This window comes from Pseudorca crassidens, chromosome 2 (genome assembly GCF_039906515.1).
Source record: "Pseudorca crassidens isolate mPseCra1 chromosome 2, mPseCra1.hap1, whole genome shotgun sequence".
Lineage (NCBI taxonomy): Eukaryota > Metazoa > Chordata > Mammalia > Artiodactyla > Delphinidae > Pseudorca > Pseudorca crassidens.
In genome coordinates this window covers 110,112,169-110,132,012 of record NC_090297.1, presented here as the reverse complement: position 1 = coordinate 110,132,012, position 19,844 = coordinate 110,112,169, and the positions used below count along the sequence as shown (strand labels likewise).

Here is a 19,844-nt window from a genome sequence, read left to right as displayed (position 1 = left end):
ACCAGTTAACTGGGGACCATATGCCAGGGAAGCTGACCCATAAATTAACCACCAAACCTTCCTTCCAGCACACTGACAAATTCTATGAAGAAAGTAGAGCAGGAAATAGGCTTATTTGACATATGTTCCACAGTGAGCAAAATGGAAAATGTAAAACGTAGGTTAAAATTTTAACAAACTTATTATTAATCATTAAGAAGTGGTATATGAATGGCAATGAACTTCAGTGACTGCATTTTTAATAATGGGATATCAACTTTCTCTGTAATTTACCCCTAGACTTGATGTGAAACAAAACATGTATTTAAATAATTCGTAACTATTAAATACATATAAAATTAGTGACTTGAATGGCATTGCATATTAGATAGGGTTTTCCAAAAATTTCAAAGGAACAGGAAGCCAGAATATTTAAACACTTCTCTGAGCTTTCTTCAAAAGTTGAAGAAATCCAAAGAGGTCCTTTGGGAGAAATTAGGTAAGAGCAGGTGGTATGTCACGTTTGGGAGGTATGAGTAAAAGGCTTGGTTTGTATTGTAAGTCTAGGTTCTGATCTGCCAGCTGATTGGAATTATGGTAGACGAAACTACGCTCCTAGTGAATTCCTTGTGGCCGGAAGTGAAACAGATTTACAAAGTTCATAAGAATGTGACTGCTGGATGTTCTTAATTTGAAGGAGCAAAGCAGTGAAAGGGGGTCCCTAGAGGTGACCACTTTACTAAACGCATTTCAGTATCACGGTGGGAAGTCATCGGAGATGATCCGCAACCTTCCCTCAGTCCATTTTAGAAGAGGAGAAGAGACTTCACTCAGCAAGCCATGGATCAAGAGGAAATGCATTATAAGAGGGGCTTGAGATAAAGAGAATGGTGTCACCAGGTAGCCAGGCCTTTCTCAAACCAGTATGTACAATAAAATGGCCACCAGGTCAAGTGCAACTAGGCAGGCAGTTTTAGAAGTCAAGGAAGGTGAAAGATAGAAAAGGGTCATCTTCCCCAATCAAGAAACGGAACGTTTGTCTGCAAGTTAGAGAAGCTTCAAAATCCTCCCACTGCCATAAACCACTGAAACGGAGAGCTAAGGCAGGGACTCTGTGAGTCATGAGAACATAATCTAGTGAGGAGATCCTGGCGCAGGACATTTCCTGTTTTCAGAGTCCCTGCCAAGCCAGTTATGGATGGATTTGCATTTGGTTGGGAAATGACTGAACCAGGCCAGTTTTGGTAGCTCCGCTTCCCCCTGGGTGGGGCAGCAAACCCCAATAAAAAGGGCCTCTGCTGCATGACAGTGACAGCTATCCTCCTGCTACTCGAGTTCCGATTGACTTTGGAGAACCTGGTGAGTATGATTCTTCAGTTCAACTTTGTTCTCGGGCCCCCGAATGTTGAGTTTATGCTAGAGACCGCAAATTTGATGAGTCCAAAGTTACGATCAAGGGTATAATGTTACTTAGTGGATGGGAACCTGGAATCTGGGCACAATGTTATATTGTATTTACTAGATTTCTGATACCTAGTTTGAATTCCTGTATTGAACAAGAAATTAAAAGGAAATTTTGACATGAAGGGATAAAGAGTAAAGTATTTATCTTTTTCTGTGCCTTTCTCTTGGACCTCTGCTGTGATTTCAGAGGCATTAATCTTAGAAGGTGTGATGCCCTTACATTCATCCTGATTGCACTTTGCTCTGTACATAAGTAATCGTGTCGGGACCTCATGAGAAAAAATGGTGATAGAAATTGCTTGTGAGTTTGCCCAGGATTTTAGAACTTGTGATGGCCTTTTTTAAAGATGAGGTTTTCATTAAAAAAAGAAGAACAAAGAAACCAAAAGAGAAAACACTGCTGGTTTCTTTTAAAAAAAGATATTTTCTTTGGAAATGTTGTATGAGAAAAGAGAAGGTTGTCTCTGGGCTGATGAATAGATTTGCTAAAGAACGAGAGAGGTCAGAAATTCATTAAAAGGTATTAAAGAGATTAACACCCATATTTAGAGATTGGAGAGATCCTTCTATTTGAGTTGTCAAAGCTTTGGGTCTTCTCTCTGAAGGAATTCCTTCTGGTGAACATGGTCATATACTTTCTTTCAGATATTAAGACTCCAGAAAGATGTCTTCTCAAGAGCAGCAGTGCAAGCAGCAGTGCAAGATACCTCCAGTGTGCCCAACAAAGTGCCCTGATCCTTGCTCACCTAAAAAGGGTACAGACCCTTGCCAACCTATAAAGTGCCCTGAGAAATGCACTCCTGTGGCACCTCCCGAGCAATGCCAGCAGAAGTGCCCACCCAAGGACAAGTAACAGCTTCAGGTTTTATCTGCCTCTGGAAAGGATAAGGACAATCAGCTCATCTAGTTCCACAGCTCCATCTTCATCTTCTCTTCAAAGCCTATCATGGATACAGGAGAAGCTTTCCACCCTTCAGCCTGCAGTGTGCGTGTGGGGATTCCTGACGGTCAGAGGTTTCCTATCTGAGTCTGCTATGCTGCTTCCCTCTGGGAGGTATCCGAAAAAGCATCCCAGAGCCTCAGAGGGAAGAGCAGTATCTCTCCTCCTGAGCGCCCTCTGAGGATTCTCCCACTGTCTTCTGTGTGTGTCTGTCATCTAGGCAGCGGTTTCTGCCAGATGAGCAATTGTTACTTATCCTCCATTTCCTGAATAAAATACAATTTTTTTTGTGATGGTAAAAGTATTTTGTTTCTTTGAAAACCTGCTTTTAGCAATATCATATCATAATTTTGGTTGATTTCTACCCTTCTTCGATCCAAATTTCAGGCTCTCACAACCAGTGTTATGTGAATTTTGAGTTATATCGATGATTATTTGTATATAATTTCAAATCCAGGTTATTTTCTTAATTATTGCTTGATTGATTTGAGGAACAAATTATTTAACTCCTCAGAAGTTCAATCCCTTTACTAAAATGTGGGGAAAATCACCTTTACAGTGCCAACTGGCTTAGGCATAAAATTTACATGAATGTGTGTAATTCAGTTGCCACAATGCTGGGCACATAATTAGTACTTTGTGAGGTGGCAAGTCATCATTATCTCTGTCATCATCACTGTCACCTCATCACCATGTTTGCTCTAGCAGGAAAGAGGCTCAGACATACCGAGCACAGCACATACGGAGATTCTTAAAGTATATTACACTTTCATATTCTGTGTTCCTTTTCTTTTCCAACTTAACCGTATTTATAACATCATGTGACACATTAAATGCTTTGGGAAATTATTGGGATATTCTGCATAAAATTATAGTAGTTCTGAATTCATGGGTAGTACAAATAAAGGGAAGTGTAAAGGGTCCTTGCCAGGCAAAGTGCTGCCTGCTCTCCATGTACACAACACGTTCTTCTTACTGCAAAACTCAACAACCTCAGTGTCTTATTATATTTTCTCACATCTGAAATTACTTTCCTGACCGATTTGACCCCACTTTGGGGGGACACTTGGGTTTCCAACGTTTATCTAGATTTACAAAATGACTGTTGCTATGCAGCTTGTTTTCTAAGTGTATAGCTTACAGATCCAGTAAGCTGTGAAAAGGGTTGTGTTCTTTAAGCATATCTCTTCTTGTGGTCCTAGAAGTAAAGGAGTCCACGATGCCAGAACTGCAGGAAAAAAATGATGTCCAGATTACTGCCCAACGCTTATCAGACTATTACATGAGGGAGAAATCAACACTGATATTTGGGAGTTGTCTCTCCTCTAGCTAGAGTTATTTGACTTGACACAGAAATTACTCTTTGAGGTGGGAGGCTTCTATAAAAAATCTTAAAATTATGGCATTGGCTTAGAGTCTGGAGGTGGTTGGCAAGGAATCTGATATTGGAACCCATACATGTGGTGATACATTTGATTCAATGGCAAAATGTTTGCAGTAATGGTTGTCCATGGTATTCTGAGATGCAGACCAAATATTGGTCACTTGTTGATTTGACCAGGGTATTTCAATTAATGTATGTTCAGAAAAAAATTTCCGGTTGGCAGGTCAGAAATAAAGAAAAATGGAAAGAAAAGAATAGCCCAGATATTCAGAAGCTTGATGAATTAGGAAACTCAACACTTGTAAGCCCTAAAGTGTAAGATATGTGATTAGAAGTGGTTTTGAACTTGAAGTCCAATTTCAGTTGACTGTAACAACAGAGAAAAGAGGCAGAAGTGGTAGTCTATCCACCTATGTGTCAGGGAGCCTCATGGTAGTTGAATTATGTTCAGGGATCAAGGCAGGAATTTAATCAGGCCAGAAAATTACTTCCAAAAGAGGACCTGAGTGAGGTCCGTGGGACACAGAAATGATTGAAAGAATGAATTATGTCGGGTGTCTAATAAGTTTTTGAGGGAATTGACAACTAAATAAAGTATGTGCCAATACAAAAAAGACTGATTTTTCAAGAATTGTAACGACTTTCCAGCCCTCTTTTCCCCACTTTCCACACTACCTACTTCAGATGTGGTCAGTATAGGTAACTAGAAGGGATTATCCACTGTGAGGTGGATACAAGGCCCGCAGAGAAGAATTGTTAAGGCAAGCTCTCTCAGAGAGTAGTATCAGAGCCTAAGAGAGGCAAGGAGGACAAGGAACACAAAGATTCTGAAACTTTCTTATGGTTTTGTAGGATGGTTTTTCTTTCACCTTTTCCATCTGGTATTATTGAGGTCTTATTGACAAATTCAACTGGACATATTTGTGGTGCATAATGAGATGATTTGACATATGTGTACTTTGTGCAGTGATTACCACCATCAGTCACTTAATACATTAATCACTTCACCATTAACTATTTAAATATGCCTATGTCCGTGTAATTGTGTGTGTGTGTGTGTGTGTGTGTGTGTGCGTGATGAGAATGCTTAAGGTCTATTTTCTGAGCAAGTTTCAACTACACAACTGAGTGTTATTAACTAGACTCACTATGATGTTCCGTAGACTCCCAGAGCTTCTTCAGCGTATGATGCAGGTTTGTACCCATTGTCCAACATCTCCTCTTTTGCCGAACCCCTCAGCCCCTGCTGACCACCATTCTAGTCTCTGTTTCTGTGACAGCTTTGAGTTTGGAAACACATTCCTAAATAAACAATGGCTCGAAGAAGAAATAACAAATAAATAGAAAATACTTTGGGATGAATGAAAATGCAAATAAAACGTAGAAGACCTTTAGGGATAAATGTGATGCAGTGCATAGAGAGCAACTAACGGCTAGAGGCATCTATGTTGCAAAAGATAAAGGATCTCAGATCAGTAAGCTGAAAGACATGTATGCATGTCTGTGGGTTTATGAAAAGAGAAAACACCTAACACTAAATAGAGCAAAATATAAGCAGTGATTTTTCTTGGCAGTTTATTAGATGTGTTCATTTTTGAACAACTTTATGTTTTCCCAATTATATGTTATATACTGTAATTTCACTTTTATAGCCATTTATTATAATATTTAAATGGTTTATAGTAGTGAAGATGTGGCTGAGCTTGAGAGAAAGGTTAGGTCCTGGTCTTCTGGCACATGCTTATCTGGTGACTCTTCTCAAATCTCAAGTGTCTCCTCTTTCTCTTCCTCTCCTCTTCATTCTCCTCTTCTTCCTCCTTTTCCATTATAAAATGACATTCCTAAGAAGCATCCTGATTAATTGCCCAAGACACGTTACTAGGCCAGTTCTTCCTTCAGACTGCAGGTAGAATATGAAAGATAGGAAAGGATTATTACTAAATGCATGGGCAACATGTCAGAGTACCAACTTGGACAGTTATGTTGTATATATGGGGCAGTGAAGGTAATATGGCAGGTTGAGGGTTCTGGAGGGTTGAAAAGGAAGACCGAGAATAAACAGTGAAAACCTTTTCGTATTACTGTCTTCAAAGCCATAAAACATGTTTGGAAAGAGCAGAAGAAAGCAAGTATTTCAGATGAGCCCTAAGTCCATATTTCATCTAGATTTCAGACCTTAGTGCTCTGATCTTCTCTCCACTCCCGACCCCACTCTCAATCACTTATATGTGATGCTGTGAGTCTTAAATGGTATCTTATATCTATTTTTGGTTTCACACAATTGAAACCTGATATTTACTTATGGAATACAAGGGATTTATTTCCTGATAAAGGAATTTTAAGCACACGACGGCACTCTAGGGAAGTGTTCATGTCAGGTGAGAGGGACATCCTGATTCCATGAAACATGTGTTCCCACATTCCACAGTAATATAAAGTGAGAGTTGCAACTTTATTTCTAAACCAGACAGGGCCCTTCACCAGCCACGGCCCATCACGAGAAGCTTCAGTGCCCAAGGGGGCAGCAGAGAAAAGAGTAGTGCTCAGGTCCAGGAGAGAAGAGAGGAACTGTAGAAGAACTCTTGACAGCTGAATCTCTGAAAAGGTAGAAATAAGGTATTTGGAGAACATGCTAGGGCACTGGTTCCTGAACTTCAGTTATTTTCTAAAAGTTCATTATATTTGTCATAATTCCACATCAGAGGTGTCATGTAATAATAGTATTTTTTACTTTAACTTCACTTTATAATAACTTTGAAATGTTTTAATTTAATTGACCATACGTAATCTTGTACATGATAAGCCAGATGAAATATTCAAATTAAATATTGCAAGGTATAAATATATATATATAGAAAGAGAGAGAGAGAGAGAGAGAGAGAGAGAGAGAGAGAAATGTGTTACTGAAAGTGAGAGACAGTGTGAGAGAGAGATAAAGAGAGAGAGAGAGAGAGAGAGAGAGATTGAGAGAGAGAGAGAGATTACAAAGTTTGGTAAACTCAAAATCTGCAGAGCTGAAAGCCTGCTGGAAGCCCATCCAACAGGGTAATCGTCTTTTACCTCGGTGACGGTCAGCCTTGTTCTATTGAGGAGGTCAGTGGATTGGAGAGGAATTCCCAGCTTAGAGAAGGCAACCGCCTTTACTCAGGCCACTGATGTAAATAATACTCTCTTGCAAAAGCATCCTTACAGAAACACCCAGAATAATGTTTGACCAGTTAACTGGGGACCATATGCCAGGGAAGCTGACCCATAAATTAACCACCAAACCTTCCTTCCAGCACACTGACAAATTCTATGAAGAAAGTAGAGCAGGAAATAGGCTTATTTGACATATGTTCCACAGTGAGCAAAATGGAAAATGTAAAACGTAGGTTAAAATTTTAACAAACTTATTATTAATCATTAAGAAGTGGTATATGAATGGCAATGAACTTCAGTGACTGCATTTTTAATAATGGGATATCAACTTTCTCTGTAATTTACCCCTAGACTTGATGTGAAACAAAACATGTATTTAAATAATTCGTAACTATTAAATACATATAAAATTAGTGACTTGAATGGCATTGCATATTAGATAGGGTTTTCCAAAAATTTCAAAGGAACAGGAAGCCAGAATATTTAAACACTTCTCTGAGCTTTCTTCAAAAGTTGAAGAAATCCAAAGAGGTCCTTTGGGAGAAATTAGGTAAGAGCAGGTGGTATGTCACGTTTGGGAGGTATGAGTAAAAGGCTTGGTTTGTATTGTAAGTCTAGGTTCTGATCTGCCAGCTGCTTGGAATTATGGTAGACGAAACTACGCTCCTAGTGAATTCCTTGTGGCCGGAAGTGAAACAGATTTACAAAGTTCATAAGAATGTGACTGCTGGATGTTCTTAATTTGAAGGAGCTAAGAAGTGAAAGGGGGTCCCTAGAGGTCAACACTTTACTAAACGCATTTCAGTATCACGGTGGGAAGTCATCGGAGATGATCTGCAACCTTCCCTCAGTCCATTTTAGAAGAGGAGAAGAGACTTCACTCAGCAAGCCATGGATCAAGAGGAAATGCATTATAAGAGGGGCTTGAGATAAAGAGAACGTTGTCACCAGGTAGCCAGGCCTTTCTCAAACCAGTATGTACAATAAAATGGCCACCAGGTCAAGTGCAACTAGGCAGGCAGTTTTAGAAGTCAAGGAAGGTGAAAGATAGAAAAGGGTCATCTTCCCCAATCAAGAAACGGAACGTTTGTCTGCAAGTTAGAGAAGCTTCAAAATCCTCCCACTGCCATAAACTACTGAAACGGAGAGCTAAGGCAGGGACTCTGTGAGTCATGAGAACATAATCTAGTGAGGAGATCCTGGCGCAGGACATTTCCTGTTTTCAGAGTCCCTGCCAAGCCAGTTATGGATGGATTTGCATTTGGTTGGGAAATGACTGAACCAGGCCAGTTTTGGTAGCTCCGCTTCCCCCTGGGTGGGGCAGCAAACCCCAATAAAAAGGGCCTCTGCTGCATGACAGTGACAGCTATCCTCCTGCTACTCGAGTTCCGATTGACTTTGGAGAACCTGGTGAGTATGATTCTTCAGTTCAACTTTGTTCTCGGGCCCCCGAATGTTGAGTTTATGCTAGAGACCGCAAATTTGATGAGTCCAAAGTTACGATCAAGGGTATAATGTTACTTAGTGGATGGGAACCTGGAATCTGGGCACAATGTTATATTGTATTTACTAGATTTCTGATACCTAGTTTGAATTCCTGTATTGAACAAGAAATTAAAAGGAAATTTTGACATGAAGGGATAAAGAGTAAAGTATTTATCTTTTTCTGTGCCTTTCTCTTGGACCTCTGCTGTGATTTCAGAGGCATTAATCTTAGAAGGTGTGATGCCCTTACATTCATCCTGATTGCACTTTGCTCTGTACATAAGTAATCGTGTCGGGACCTCATGAGAAAAAATGGTGATAGAAATTGCTTGTGAGTTTGCCCAGGATTTTAGAACTTGTGATGGCCTTTTTTAAAGATGAGGTTTTCATTAAAAAAAGAAGAACAAAGAAACCAAAAGAGAAAACACTGCTGGTTTCTTTTAAAAAAAGATATTTTCTTTGGAAATGTTGTATGAGAAAAGAGAAGGTTGTCTCTGGGCTGATGAATAGATTTGCTAAAGAACGAGAGAGAAGTCAGAAATTCATTAAAAGGTATTAAAGAGATTAACACCCATATTTAGAGATTGGAGAGATCCTGTCTATTTGAGTTGTCAAAGCTTTGGGTCTTCTCTCTGAAGGAATTCCTTCTGGTGAACATGATCATATACTTTCTTTCAGATATTAAGACTCCAGAAAGATGTCTTCTCAAGAGCAGCAGTGCAAGCAGCAGTGCAAGATACCTCCAGTGTGCCCAACAAAGTGCCCTGATCCTTGCTCACCTAAAAAGGGTACAGACCCTTGCCAACCTATAAAGTGCCCTGAGAAATGCACTCCTGTGGCACCTCCCGAGCAATGCCAGCAGAAGTGCCCACCCAAGGACAAGTAACAGCTTCAGGTTTTATCTGCCTCTGGAAAGGATAAGGACAATCAGCTCATCTAGTTCCACAGCTCCATCTTCATCTTCTCTTCAAAGCCTATCATGGATACAGGAGAAGCTTTCCACCCTTCAGCCTGCAGTGTGCGTGTGGGGATTCCTGACGGTCAGAGGTTTCCTATCTGAGTCTGCTATGCTGCTTCCCTCTGGGAGGTATCCGAAAAAGCATCCCAGAGCCTCAGAGGGAAGAGCAGTATCTCTCCTCCTGAGCGCCCTCTGAGGATTCTCCCACTGTCTTCTGTGTGTGTCTGTCATCTAGGCAGCGGTTTCTGCCAGATGAGCAATTGTTACTTATCCTCCATTTCCTGAATAAAATACAATTTTTTTTGTGATGGTAAAAGTATTTTGTTTCTTTGAAAACCTGCTTTTAGCAATATCATATCATAATTTTGGTTGATTTCTACCCTTCTTCGATCCAAATTTCAGGCTCTCACAACCAGTGTTATGTGAATTTTGAGTTATATCGATGATTATTTGTATATAATTTCAAATCCAGGTTATTTTCTTAATTATTGCTTGATTGATTTGAGGAACAAATTATTTAACTCCTCAGAAGTTCAATCCCTTTACTAAAATGTGGGGAAAATCACCTTTACAGTGCCAACTGGCTTAGGCATAAAATTTACATGAATGTGTGTAATTCAGTTGCCACAATGCTGGGCACATAATTAGTACTTTGTGAGGTGGCAAGTCATCATTATCTCTGTCATCATCACTGTCACCTCATCACCATGTTTGCTCTAGCAGGAAAGAGGCTCAGACATACCGAGCACAGCACATACGGAGATTCTTAAAGTATATTACACTTTCATATTCTGTGTTCCTTTTCTTTTCCAACTTAACCGTATTTATAACATCATGTGACACATTAAATGCTTTGGGAAATTATTGGGATATTCTGCATAAAATTATAGTAGTTCTGAATTCATGGGTAGTACAAATAAAGGGAAGTGTAAAGGGTCCTTGCCAGGCAAAGTGCTGCCTGCTCTCCATGTACACAACACGTTCTTCTTACTGCAAAACTCAACAACCTCAGTGTCTTATTATATTTTCTCACATCTGAAATTACTTTCCTGACCGATTTGACCCCACTTTGGGGGGACACTTGGGTTTCCAACGTTTATCTAGATTTACAAAATGACTGTTGCTATGCAGCTTGTTTTCTAAGTGTATAGCTTACAGATCCAGTAAGCTGTGAAAAGGGTTGTGTTCTTTAAGCATATCTCTTCTTGTGGTCCTAGAAGTAAAGGAGTCCACGATGCCAGAACTGCAGGAAAAAAATGATGTCCAGATTACTGCCCAACGCTTATCAGACTATTACATGAGGGAGAAATCAACACTGATATTTGGGAGTTGTCTCTCCTCTAGCTAGAGTTATTTGACTTGACACAGAAATTACTCTTTGAGGTGGGAGGCTTCTATAAAAAATCTTAAAATTATGGCATTGGCTTAGAGTCTGGAGGTGGTTGGCAAGGAATCTGATATTGGAACCCATACATGTGGTGATACATTTGATTCAATGGCAAAATGTTTGCAGTAATGGTTGTCCATGGTATTCTGAGATGCAGACCAAATATTGGTCACTTGTTGATTTGACCAGGGTATTTCAATTAATGTATGTTCAGAAAAAAATTTCCGGTTGGCAGGTCAGAAATAAAGAAAAATGGAAAGAAAAGAATAGCCCAGATATTCAGAAGCTTGATGAATTAGGAAACTCAACACTTGTAAGCCCTAAAGTGTAAGATATGTGATTAGAAGTGGTTTTGAACTTGAAGTCCAATTTCAGTTGACTGTAACAACAGAGAAAAGAGGCAGAAGTGGTAGTCTATCCACCTATGTGTCAGGGAGCCTCATGGTAGTTGAATTATGTTCAGGGATCAAGGCAGGAATTTAATCAGGCCAGAAAATTACTTCCAAAAGAGGACCTGAGTGAGGTCCGTGGGACACAGAAATGATTGAAAGAATGAATTATGTCGGGTGTCTAATAAGTTTTTGAGGGAATTGACAACTAAATAAAGTATGTGCCAATACAAAAAAGACTGATTTTTCAAGAATTGTAACGACTTTCCAGCCCTCTTTTCCCCACTTTCCACACTACCTACTTCAGATGTGGTCAGTATAGGTAACTAGAAGGGATTATCCACTGTGAGGTGGATACAAGGCCCGCAGAGAAGAATTGTTAAGGCAAGCTCTCTCAGAGAGTAGTATCAGAGCCTAAGAGAGGCAAGGAGGACAAGGAACACAAAGATTCTGAAACTTTCTTATGGTTTTGTAGGATGGTTTTTCTTTCACCTTTTCCATCTGGTATTATTGAGGTCTTATTGACAAATTCAACTGGACATATTTGTGGTGCATAATGAGATGATTTGACATATGTGTACTTTGTGCAGTGATTACCACCATCAGTCACTTAATACATTAATCACTTCACCATTAACTATTTAAATATGCCTATGTCCGTGTAATTGTGTGTGTGTGTGTGTGTGTGTGTGTGTGCGTGATGAGAATGCTTAAGGTCTATTTTCTGAGCAAGTTTCAACTACACAACTGAGTGTTATTAACTAGACTCACTATGATGTTCCGTAGACTCCCAGAGCTTCTTCAGCGTATGATGCAGGTTTGTACCCATTGTCCAACATCTCCTCTTTTGCCGAACCCCTCAGCCCCTGCTGACCACCATTCTAGTCTCTGTTTCTGTGACAGCTTTGAGTTTGGAAACACATTCCTAAATAAACAATGGCTCGAAGAAGAAATAACAAATAAATAGAAAATACTTTGGGATGAATGAAAATGCAAATAAAACGTAGAAGACCTTTAGGGATAAATGTGATGCAGTGCATAGAGAGCAACTAACGGCTAGAGGCATCTATGTTGCAAAAGATAAAGGATCTCAGATCAGTAAGCTGAAAGACATGTATGCATGTCTGTGGGTTTATGAAAAGAGAAAACACCTAACACTAAATAGAGCAAAATATAAGCAGTGATTTTTCTTGGCAGTTTATTAGATGTGTTCATTTTTGAACAACTTTATGTTTTCCCAATTATAAGTTATATACTGTAATTTCATTTTTATAGCCATTTATTATAATATTTAAATGGTTTATAGTAGTGAAGATGTGGCTGAGCTTGAGAGAAAGGTTAGGTCCTGGTCTTCTGGCACATGCTTATCTGGTGACTCTTCTCAAATCTCAAGTGTCTCCTCTTTCTCTTCCTCTCCTCTTCATTCTCCTCTTCTTCCTCCTTTTCCATTATAAAATGACATTCCTAAGAAGCATCCTGATTAATTGCCCAAGACACGTTACTAGGCCAGTTCTTCCTTCAGACTGCAGGTAGAATATGAAAGATAGGAAAGGATTATTACTAAATGCATGGGCAACATGTCAGAGTACCAACTTGGACAGTTATGTTGTATATATGGGGCAGTGAAGGTAATATGGCAGGTTGAGGGTTCTGGAGGGTTGAAAAGGAAGACCGAGAATAAACAGTGAAAACCTTTTCGTATTACTGTCTTCAAAGCCATAAAACATGTTTGGAAAGAGCAGAAGAAAGCAAGTATTTCAGATGAGCCCTAAGTCCATATTTCATCTAGATTTCAGACCTTAGTGCTCTGATCTTCTCTCCACTCCCGACCCCACTCTCAATCACTTATATGTGATGCTGTGAGTCTTAAATGGTATCTTATATCTATTTTTGGTTTCACACAATTGAAACCTGATATTTACTTATGGAATACAAGGGATTTATTTCCTGATAAAGGAATTTTAAGCACACGAGGGCACTCTAGGGAAGTGTTCATGTCAGGTGAGAGGGACATCCTGATTCCATGAAACATGTGTTCCCACATTCCACAGTAATATAAAGTGAGAGTTGCAACTTTATTTCTAAACCAGACAGGGCCCTTCACCAGCCACGGCCCATCACGAGAAGCTTCAGTGCCCAAGGGGGCAGCAGAGAAAAGAGTAGTGCTCAGGTCCAGGAGAGAAGAGAGGAACTGTAGAAGAACTCTTGACAGCTGAATCTCTGAAAAGGTAGAAATAAGGTATTTGGAGAACATGCTAGGGCACTGGTTCCTGAACTTCAGTTATTTTCTAAAAGTTCATTATATTTGTCATAATTCCACATCAGAGGTGTCATGTAATAATAGTATTTTTTACTTTAACTTCACTTTATAATAACTTTGAAATGTTTTAATTTAATTGACCATACGTAATCTTGTACATGATAAGCCAGATGAAATATTCAAATTAAATATTGCAAGGTATAAATATATATATATAGAAAGAGAGAGAGAGAGAGAGAGAGAGAGAGAGAGAGAAATGTGTTACTGAAAGTGAGAGACAGTGTGAGAGAGAGATAAAGAGAGAGAGAGAGAGAGAGAGAGATTGAGAGAGAGAGAGAGATTACAAAGTTTGGTAAACTCAAAATCTGCAGAGCTGAAAGCCTGCTGGAAGCCCATCCAACAGGGTAATCGTCTTTTACCTCGGTGACGGTCAGCCTTGTTCTATTGAGGAGGTCAGTGGATTGGAGAGGAATTCCCAGCTTAGAGAAGGCAACCGCCTTTACTCAGGCCACTGATGTAAATAATACTCTCTTGCAAAAGCATCCTTACAGAAACACCCAGAATAATGTTTGACCAGTTAACTGGGGACCATATGCCAGGGAAGCTGACCCATAAATTAACCACCAAACCTTCCTTCCAGCACACTGACAAATTCTATGAAGAAAGTAGAGCAGGAAATAGGCTTATTTGACATATGTTCCACAGTGAGCAAAATGGAAAATGTAAAACGTAGGTTAAAATTTTAACAAACTTATTATTAATCATTAAGAAGTGGTATATGAATGGCAATGAACTTCAGTGACTGCATTTTTAATAATGGGATATCAACTTTCTCTGTAATTTACCCCTAGACTTGATGTGAAACAAAACATGTATTTAAATAATTCGTAACTATTAAATACATATAAAATTAGTGACTTGAATGGCATTGCATATTAGATAGGGTTTTCCAAAAATTTCAAAGGAACAGGAAGCCAGAATATTTAAACACTTCTCTGAGCTTTCTTCAAAAGTTGAAGAAATCCAAAGAGGTCCTTTGGGAGAAATTAGGTAAGAGCAGGTGGTATGTCACGTTTGGGAGGTATGAGTAAAAGGCTTGGTTTGTATTGTAAGTCTAGGTTCTGATCTGCCAGCTGCTTGGAATTATGGTAGACGAAACTACGCTCCTAGTGAATTCCTTGTGGCCGGAAGTGAAACAGATTTACAAAGTTCATAAGAATGTGACTGCTGGATGTTCTTAATTTGAAGGAGCTAAGAAGTGAAAGGGGGTCCCTAGAGGTCAACACTTTACTAAACGCATTTCAGTATCACGGTGGGAAGTCATCGGAGATGATCTGCAACCTTCCCTCAGTCCATTTTAGAAGAGGAGAAGAGACTTCACTCAGCAAGCCATGGATCAAGAGGAAATGCATTATAAGAGGGGCTTGAGATAAAGAGAACGTTGTCACCAGGTAGCCAGGCCTTTCTCAAACCAGTATGTACAATAAAATGGCCACCAGGTCAAGTGCAACTAGGCAGGCAGTTTTAGAAGTCAAGGAAGGTGAAAGATAGAAAAGGGTCATCTTCCCCAATCAAGAAACGGAACGTTTGTCTGCAAGTTAGAGAAGCTTCAAAATCCTCCCACTGCCATAAACCACTGAAACGGAGAGCTAAGGCAGGGACTCTGTGAGTCATGAGAACATAATCTAGTGAGGAGATCCTGGCGCAGGACATTTCCTGTTTTCAGAGTCCCTGCCAAGCCAGTTATGGATGGATTTGCATTTGGTTGGGAAATGACTGAACCAGGCCAGTTTTGGTAGCTCCGCTTCCCCCTGGGTGGGGCAGCAAACCCCAATAAAAAGGGCCTCTGCTGCATGACAGTGACAGCTATCCTCCTGCTACTCGAGTTCCGATTGACTTTGGAGAACCTGGTGAGTATGATTCTTCAGTTCAACTTTGTTCTCGGGCCCCCGAATGTTGAGTTTATGCTAGAGACCGCAAATTTGATGAGTCCAAAGTTACGATCAAGGGTATAATGTTACTTAGTGGATGGGAACCTGGAATCTGGGCACAATGTTATATTGTATTTACTAGATTTCTGATACCTAGTTTGAATTCCTGTATTGAACAAGAAATTAAAAGGAAATTTTGACATGAAGGGATAAAGAGTAAAGTATTTATCTTTTTCTGTGCCTTTCTCTTGGACCTCTGCTGTGATTTCAGAGGCATTAATCTTAGAAGGTGTGATGCCCTTACATTCATCCTGATTGCACTTTGCTCTGTACATAAGTAATCGTGTCGGGACCTCATGAGAAAAAATGGTGATAGAAATTGCTTGTGAGTTTGCCCAGGATTTTAGAACTTGTGATGGCCTTTTTTAAAGATGAGGTTTTCATTAAAAAAAGAAGAACAAAGAAACCAAAAGAGAAAACACTGCTGGTTTCTTTTAAAAAAAGATATTTTCTTTGGAAATGTTGTATGAGAAAAGAGAAGGTTGTCTCTGGGCTGATGAATAGATTTGCTAAAGAACGAGAGAGGTCAGAAATTCATTAAAAGGTATTAAAGAGATTAACACCCATATTTAGAGATTGGAGAGATCCTTCTATTTGAGTTGTCAAAGCTTTGGGTCTTCTCTCTGAAGGAATTCCTTCTGGTGAACATGGTCATATACTTTCTTTCAGATATTAAGACTCCAGAAAGATGTCTTCTCAAGAGCAGCAGTGCAAGCAGCAGTGCAAGATACCTCCAGTGTGCCCAACAAAGTGCCCTGATCCTTGCTCACCTAAAAAGGGTACAGACCCTTGCCAACCTATAAAGTGCCCTGAGAAATGCACTCCTGTGGCACCTCCCGAGCAATGCCAGCAGAAGTGCCCACCCAAGGACAAGTAACAGCTTCAGGTTTTATCTGCCTCTGGAAAGGATAAGGACAATCAGCTCATCTAGTTCCACAGCTCCATCTTCATCTTCTCTTCAAAGCCTATCATGGATACAGGAGAAGCTTTCCACCCTTCAGCCTGCAGTGTGCGTGTGGGGATTCCTGACGGTCAGAGGTTTCCTATCTGAGTCTGCTATGCTGCTTCCCTCTGGGAGGTATCCGAAAAAGCATCCCAGAGCCTCAGAGGGAAGAGCAGTATCTCTCCTCCTGAGCGCCCTCTGAGGATTCTCCCACTGTCTTCTGTGTGTGTCTGTCATCTAGGCAGCGGTTTCTGCCAGATGAGCAATTGTTACTTATCCTCCATTTCCTGAATAAAATACAATTTTTTTTGTGATGGTAAAAGTATTTTGTTTCTTTGAAAACCTGCTTTTAGCAATATCATATCATAATTTTGGTTGATTTCTACCCTTCTTCGATCCAAATTTCAGGCTCTCACAACCAGTGTTATGTGAATTTTGAGTTATATCGATGATTATTTGTATATAATTTCAAATCCAGGTTATTTTCTTAATTATTGCTTGATTGATTTGAGGAACAAATTATTTAACTCCTCAGAAGTTCAATCCCTTTACTAAAATGTGGGGAAAATCACCTTTACAGTGCCAACTGGCTTAGGCATAAAATTTACATGAATGTGTGTAATTCAGTTGCCACAATGCTGGGCACATAATTAGTACTTTGTGAGGTGGCAAGTCATCATTATCTCTGTCATCATCACTGTCACCTCATCACCATGTTTGCTCTAGCAGGAAAGAGGCTCAGACATACCGAGCACAGCACATACGGAGATTCTTAAAGTATATTACACTTTCATATTCTGTGTTCCTTTTCTTTTCCAACTTAACCGTATTTATAACATCATGTGACACATTAAATGCTTTGGGAAATTATTGGGATATTCTGCATAAAATTATAGTAGTTCTGAATTCATGGGTAGTACAAATAAAGGGAAGTGTAAAGGGTCCTTGCCAGGCAAAGTGCTGCCTGCTCTCCATGTACACAACACGTTCTTCTTACTGCAAAACTCAACAACCTCAGTGTCTTATTATATTTTCTCACATCTGAAATTACTTTCCTGACCGATTTGACCCCACTTTGGGGGGACACTTGGGTTTCCAACGTTTATCTAGATTTACAAAATGACTGTTGCTATGCAGCTTGTTTTCTAAGTGTATAGCTTACAGATCCAGTAAGCTGTGAAAAGGGTTGTGTTCTTTAAGCATATCTCTTCTTGTGGTCCTAGAAGTAAAGGAGTCCACGATGCCAGAACTGCAGGAAAAAAATGATGTCCAGATTACTGCCCAACGCTTATCAGACTATTACATGAGGGAGAAATCAACACTGATATTTGGGAGTTGTCTCTCCTCTAGCTAGAGTTATTTGACTTGACACAGAAATTACTCTTTGAGGTGGGAGGCTTCTATAAAAAATCTTAAAATTATGGCATTGGCTTAGAGTCTGGAGGTGGTTGGCAAGGAATCTGATATTGGAACCCATACATGTGGTGATACATTTGATTCAATGGCAAAATGTTTGCAGTAATGGTTGTCCATGGTATTCTGAGATGCAGACCAAATATTGGTCACTTGTTGATTTGACCAGGGTATTTCAATTAATGTATGTTCAGAAAAAAATTTCCGGTTGGCAGGTCAGAAATAAAGAAAAATGGAAAGAAAAGAATAGCCCAGATATTCAGAAGCTTGATGAATTAGGAAACTCAACACTTGTAAGCCCTAAAGTGTAAGATATGTGATTAGAAGTGGTTTTGAACTTGAAGTCCAATTTCAGTTGACTGTAACAACAGAGAAAAGAGGCAGAAGTGGTAGTCTATCCACCTATGTGTCAGGGAGCCTCATGGTAGTTGAATTATGTTCAGGGATCAAGGCAGGAATTTAATCAGGCCAGAAAATTACTTCCAAAAGAGGACCTGAGTGAGGTCCGTGGGACACAGAAATGATTGAAAGAATGAATTATGTCGGGTGTCTAATAAGTTTTTGAGGGAATTGACAACTAAATAAAGTATGTGCCAATACAAAAAAGACTGATTTTTCAAGAATTGTAATGACTTTCCAGCCCTCTTTTCCCCACTTTCCACACTACCTACTTCAGATGTGGTCAGTATAGGTAACTAGAAGGGATTATCCACTGTGAGGTGGATACAAGGCCCGCAGAGAAGAATTGTTAAGGCAAGCTCTCTCAGAGAGTAGTATCAGAGCCTAAGAGAGGCAAGGAGGACAAGGAACACAAAGATTCTGAAACTTTCTTATGGTTTTGTAGGATGGTTTTTCTTTCACCTTTTCCATCTGGTATTATTGAGGTCTTATTGACAAATTCAACTGGACATATTTGTGGTGCATAATGAGATGATTTGACATATGTGTACTTTGTGCAGTGATTACCACCATCAGTCACTTAATACATTAATCACTTCACCATTAACTATTTAAATATGCCTATGTCCGTGTAATTGTGTGTGTGTGTGTGTGTGTGTGTGTGTGCGTGATGAGAATGCTTAAGGTCTATTTTCTGAGCAAGTTTCAACTACACAACTGAGTGTTATTAACTAGACTCACTATGATGTTCCGTAGACTCCCAGAGCTTCTTCAGCGTATGATGCAGGTTTGTACCCATTGTCCAACATCTCCTCTTTTGCCGAACCCCTCAGCCCCTGCTGACCACCATTCTAGTCTCTGTTTCTGTGACAGCTTTGAGTTTGGAAACACATTCCTAAATAAACAATGGCTCGAAGAAGAAATAACAAATAAATAGAAAATACTTTGGGATGAATGAAAATGCAAATAAAACGTAGAAGACCTTTAGGGATAAATGTGATGCAGTGCATAGAGAGCAACTAACGGCTAGAGGCATCTATGTTGCAAAAGATAAAGGATCTCAGATCAGTAAGCTGAAAGACATGTATGCATGTCTGTGGGTTTATGAAAAGAGAAAACACCTAACACTAAATAGAGCAAAATATAAGCAGTGATTTTTCTTGGCAGTTTATTAGATGTGTTCATTTTTGAACAACTTTATGTTTTCCCAATTATAAGTTATATACTGTAATTTCATTTTTATAGCCATTTATTATAATATTTAAATGGTTTATAGTAGTGAAGATGTGGCTGAGCTTGAGAGAAAGGTTAGGTCCTGGTCTTCTGGCACATGCTTATCTGGTGACTCTTCTCAAATCTCAAGTGTCTCCTCTTTCTCTTCCTCTCCTCTTCATTCTCCTCTTCTTCCTCCTTTTCCATTATAAAATGACATTCCTAAGAAGCATCCTGATTAATTGCCCAAGACACGTTACTAGGCCAGTTCTTCCTTCAGACTGCAGGTAGAATATGAAAGATAGGAAAGGATTATTACTAAATGCATGGGCAACATGTCAGAGTACCAACTTGGACAGTTATGTTGTATATATGGGGCAGTGAAGGTAATATGGCAGGTTGAGGGTTCTGGAGGGTTGAAAAGGAAGACCGAGAATAAACAGTGAAAACCTTTTCGTATTACTGTCTTCAAAGCCATAAAACATGTTTGGAAAGAGCA

The 19,844-nt window shown here is 39.6% G+C and overlaps 3 long non-coding RNA genes across 3 annotated transcripts; all 3 read left to right on the top strand.

Moving 5' to 3' along the window:
- Positions 1 to 894: 894 nt before the first annotated feature.
- On the top strand, positions 895 to 2,684 carry LOC137219373 (uncharacterized). Its single transcript, XR_010941096.1, has 2 exons — positions 895 to 1,338; positions 2,089 to 2,684. It is a non-coding gene; the product is annotated as an uncharacterized lncRNA (long non-coding RNA).
- Positions 2,685 to 7,779: 5,095 nt separating this feature from the next.
- LOC137219372 (uncharacterized) lies at positions 7,780 to 9,667 on the top strand. The gene is made up of 2 exons (XR_010941095.1): positions 7,780 to 8,318; positions 9,072 to 9,667. It is a non-coding gene; the product is annotated as an uncharacterized lncRNA (long non-coding RNA).
- Positions 9,668 to 14,758: 5,091 nt separating this feature from the next.
- Positions 14,759 to 16,643, top strand: LOC137219371 (uncharacterized). The gene is made up of 2 exons (XR_010941094.1): positions 14,759 to 15,297; positions 16,048 to 16,643. It is a non-coding gene; the product is annotated as an uncharacterized lncRNA (long non-coding RNA).
- Positions 16,644 to 19,844: the final 3,201 nt, after the last annotated feature.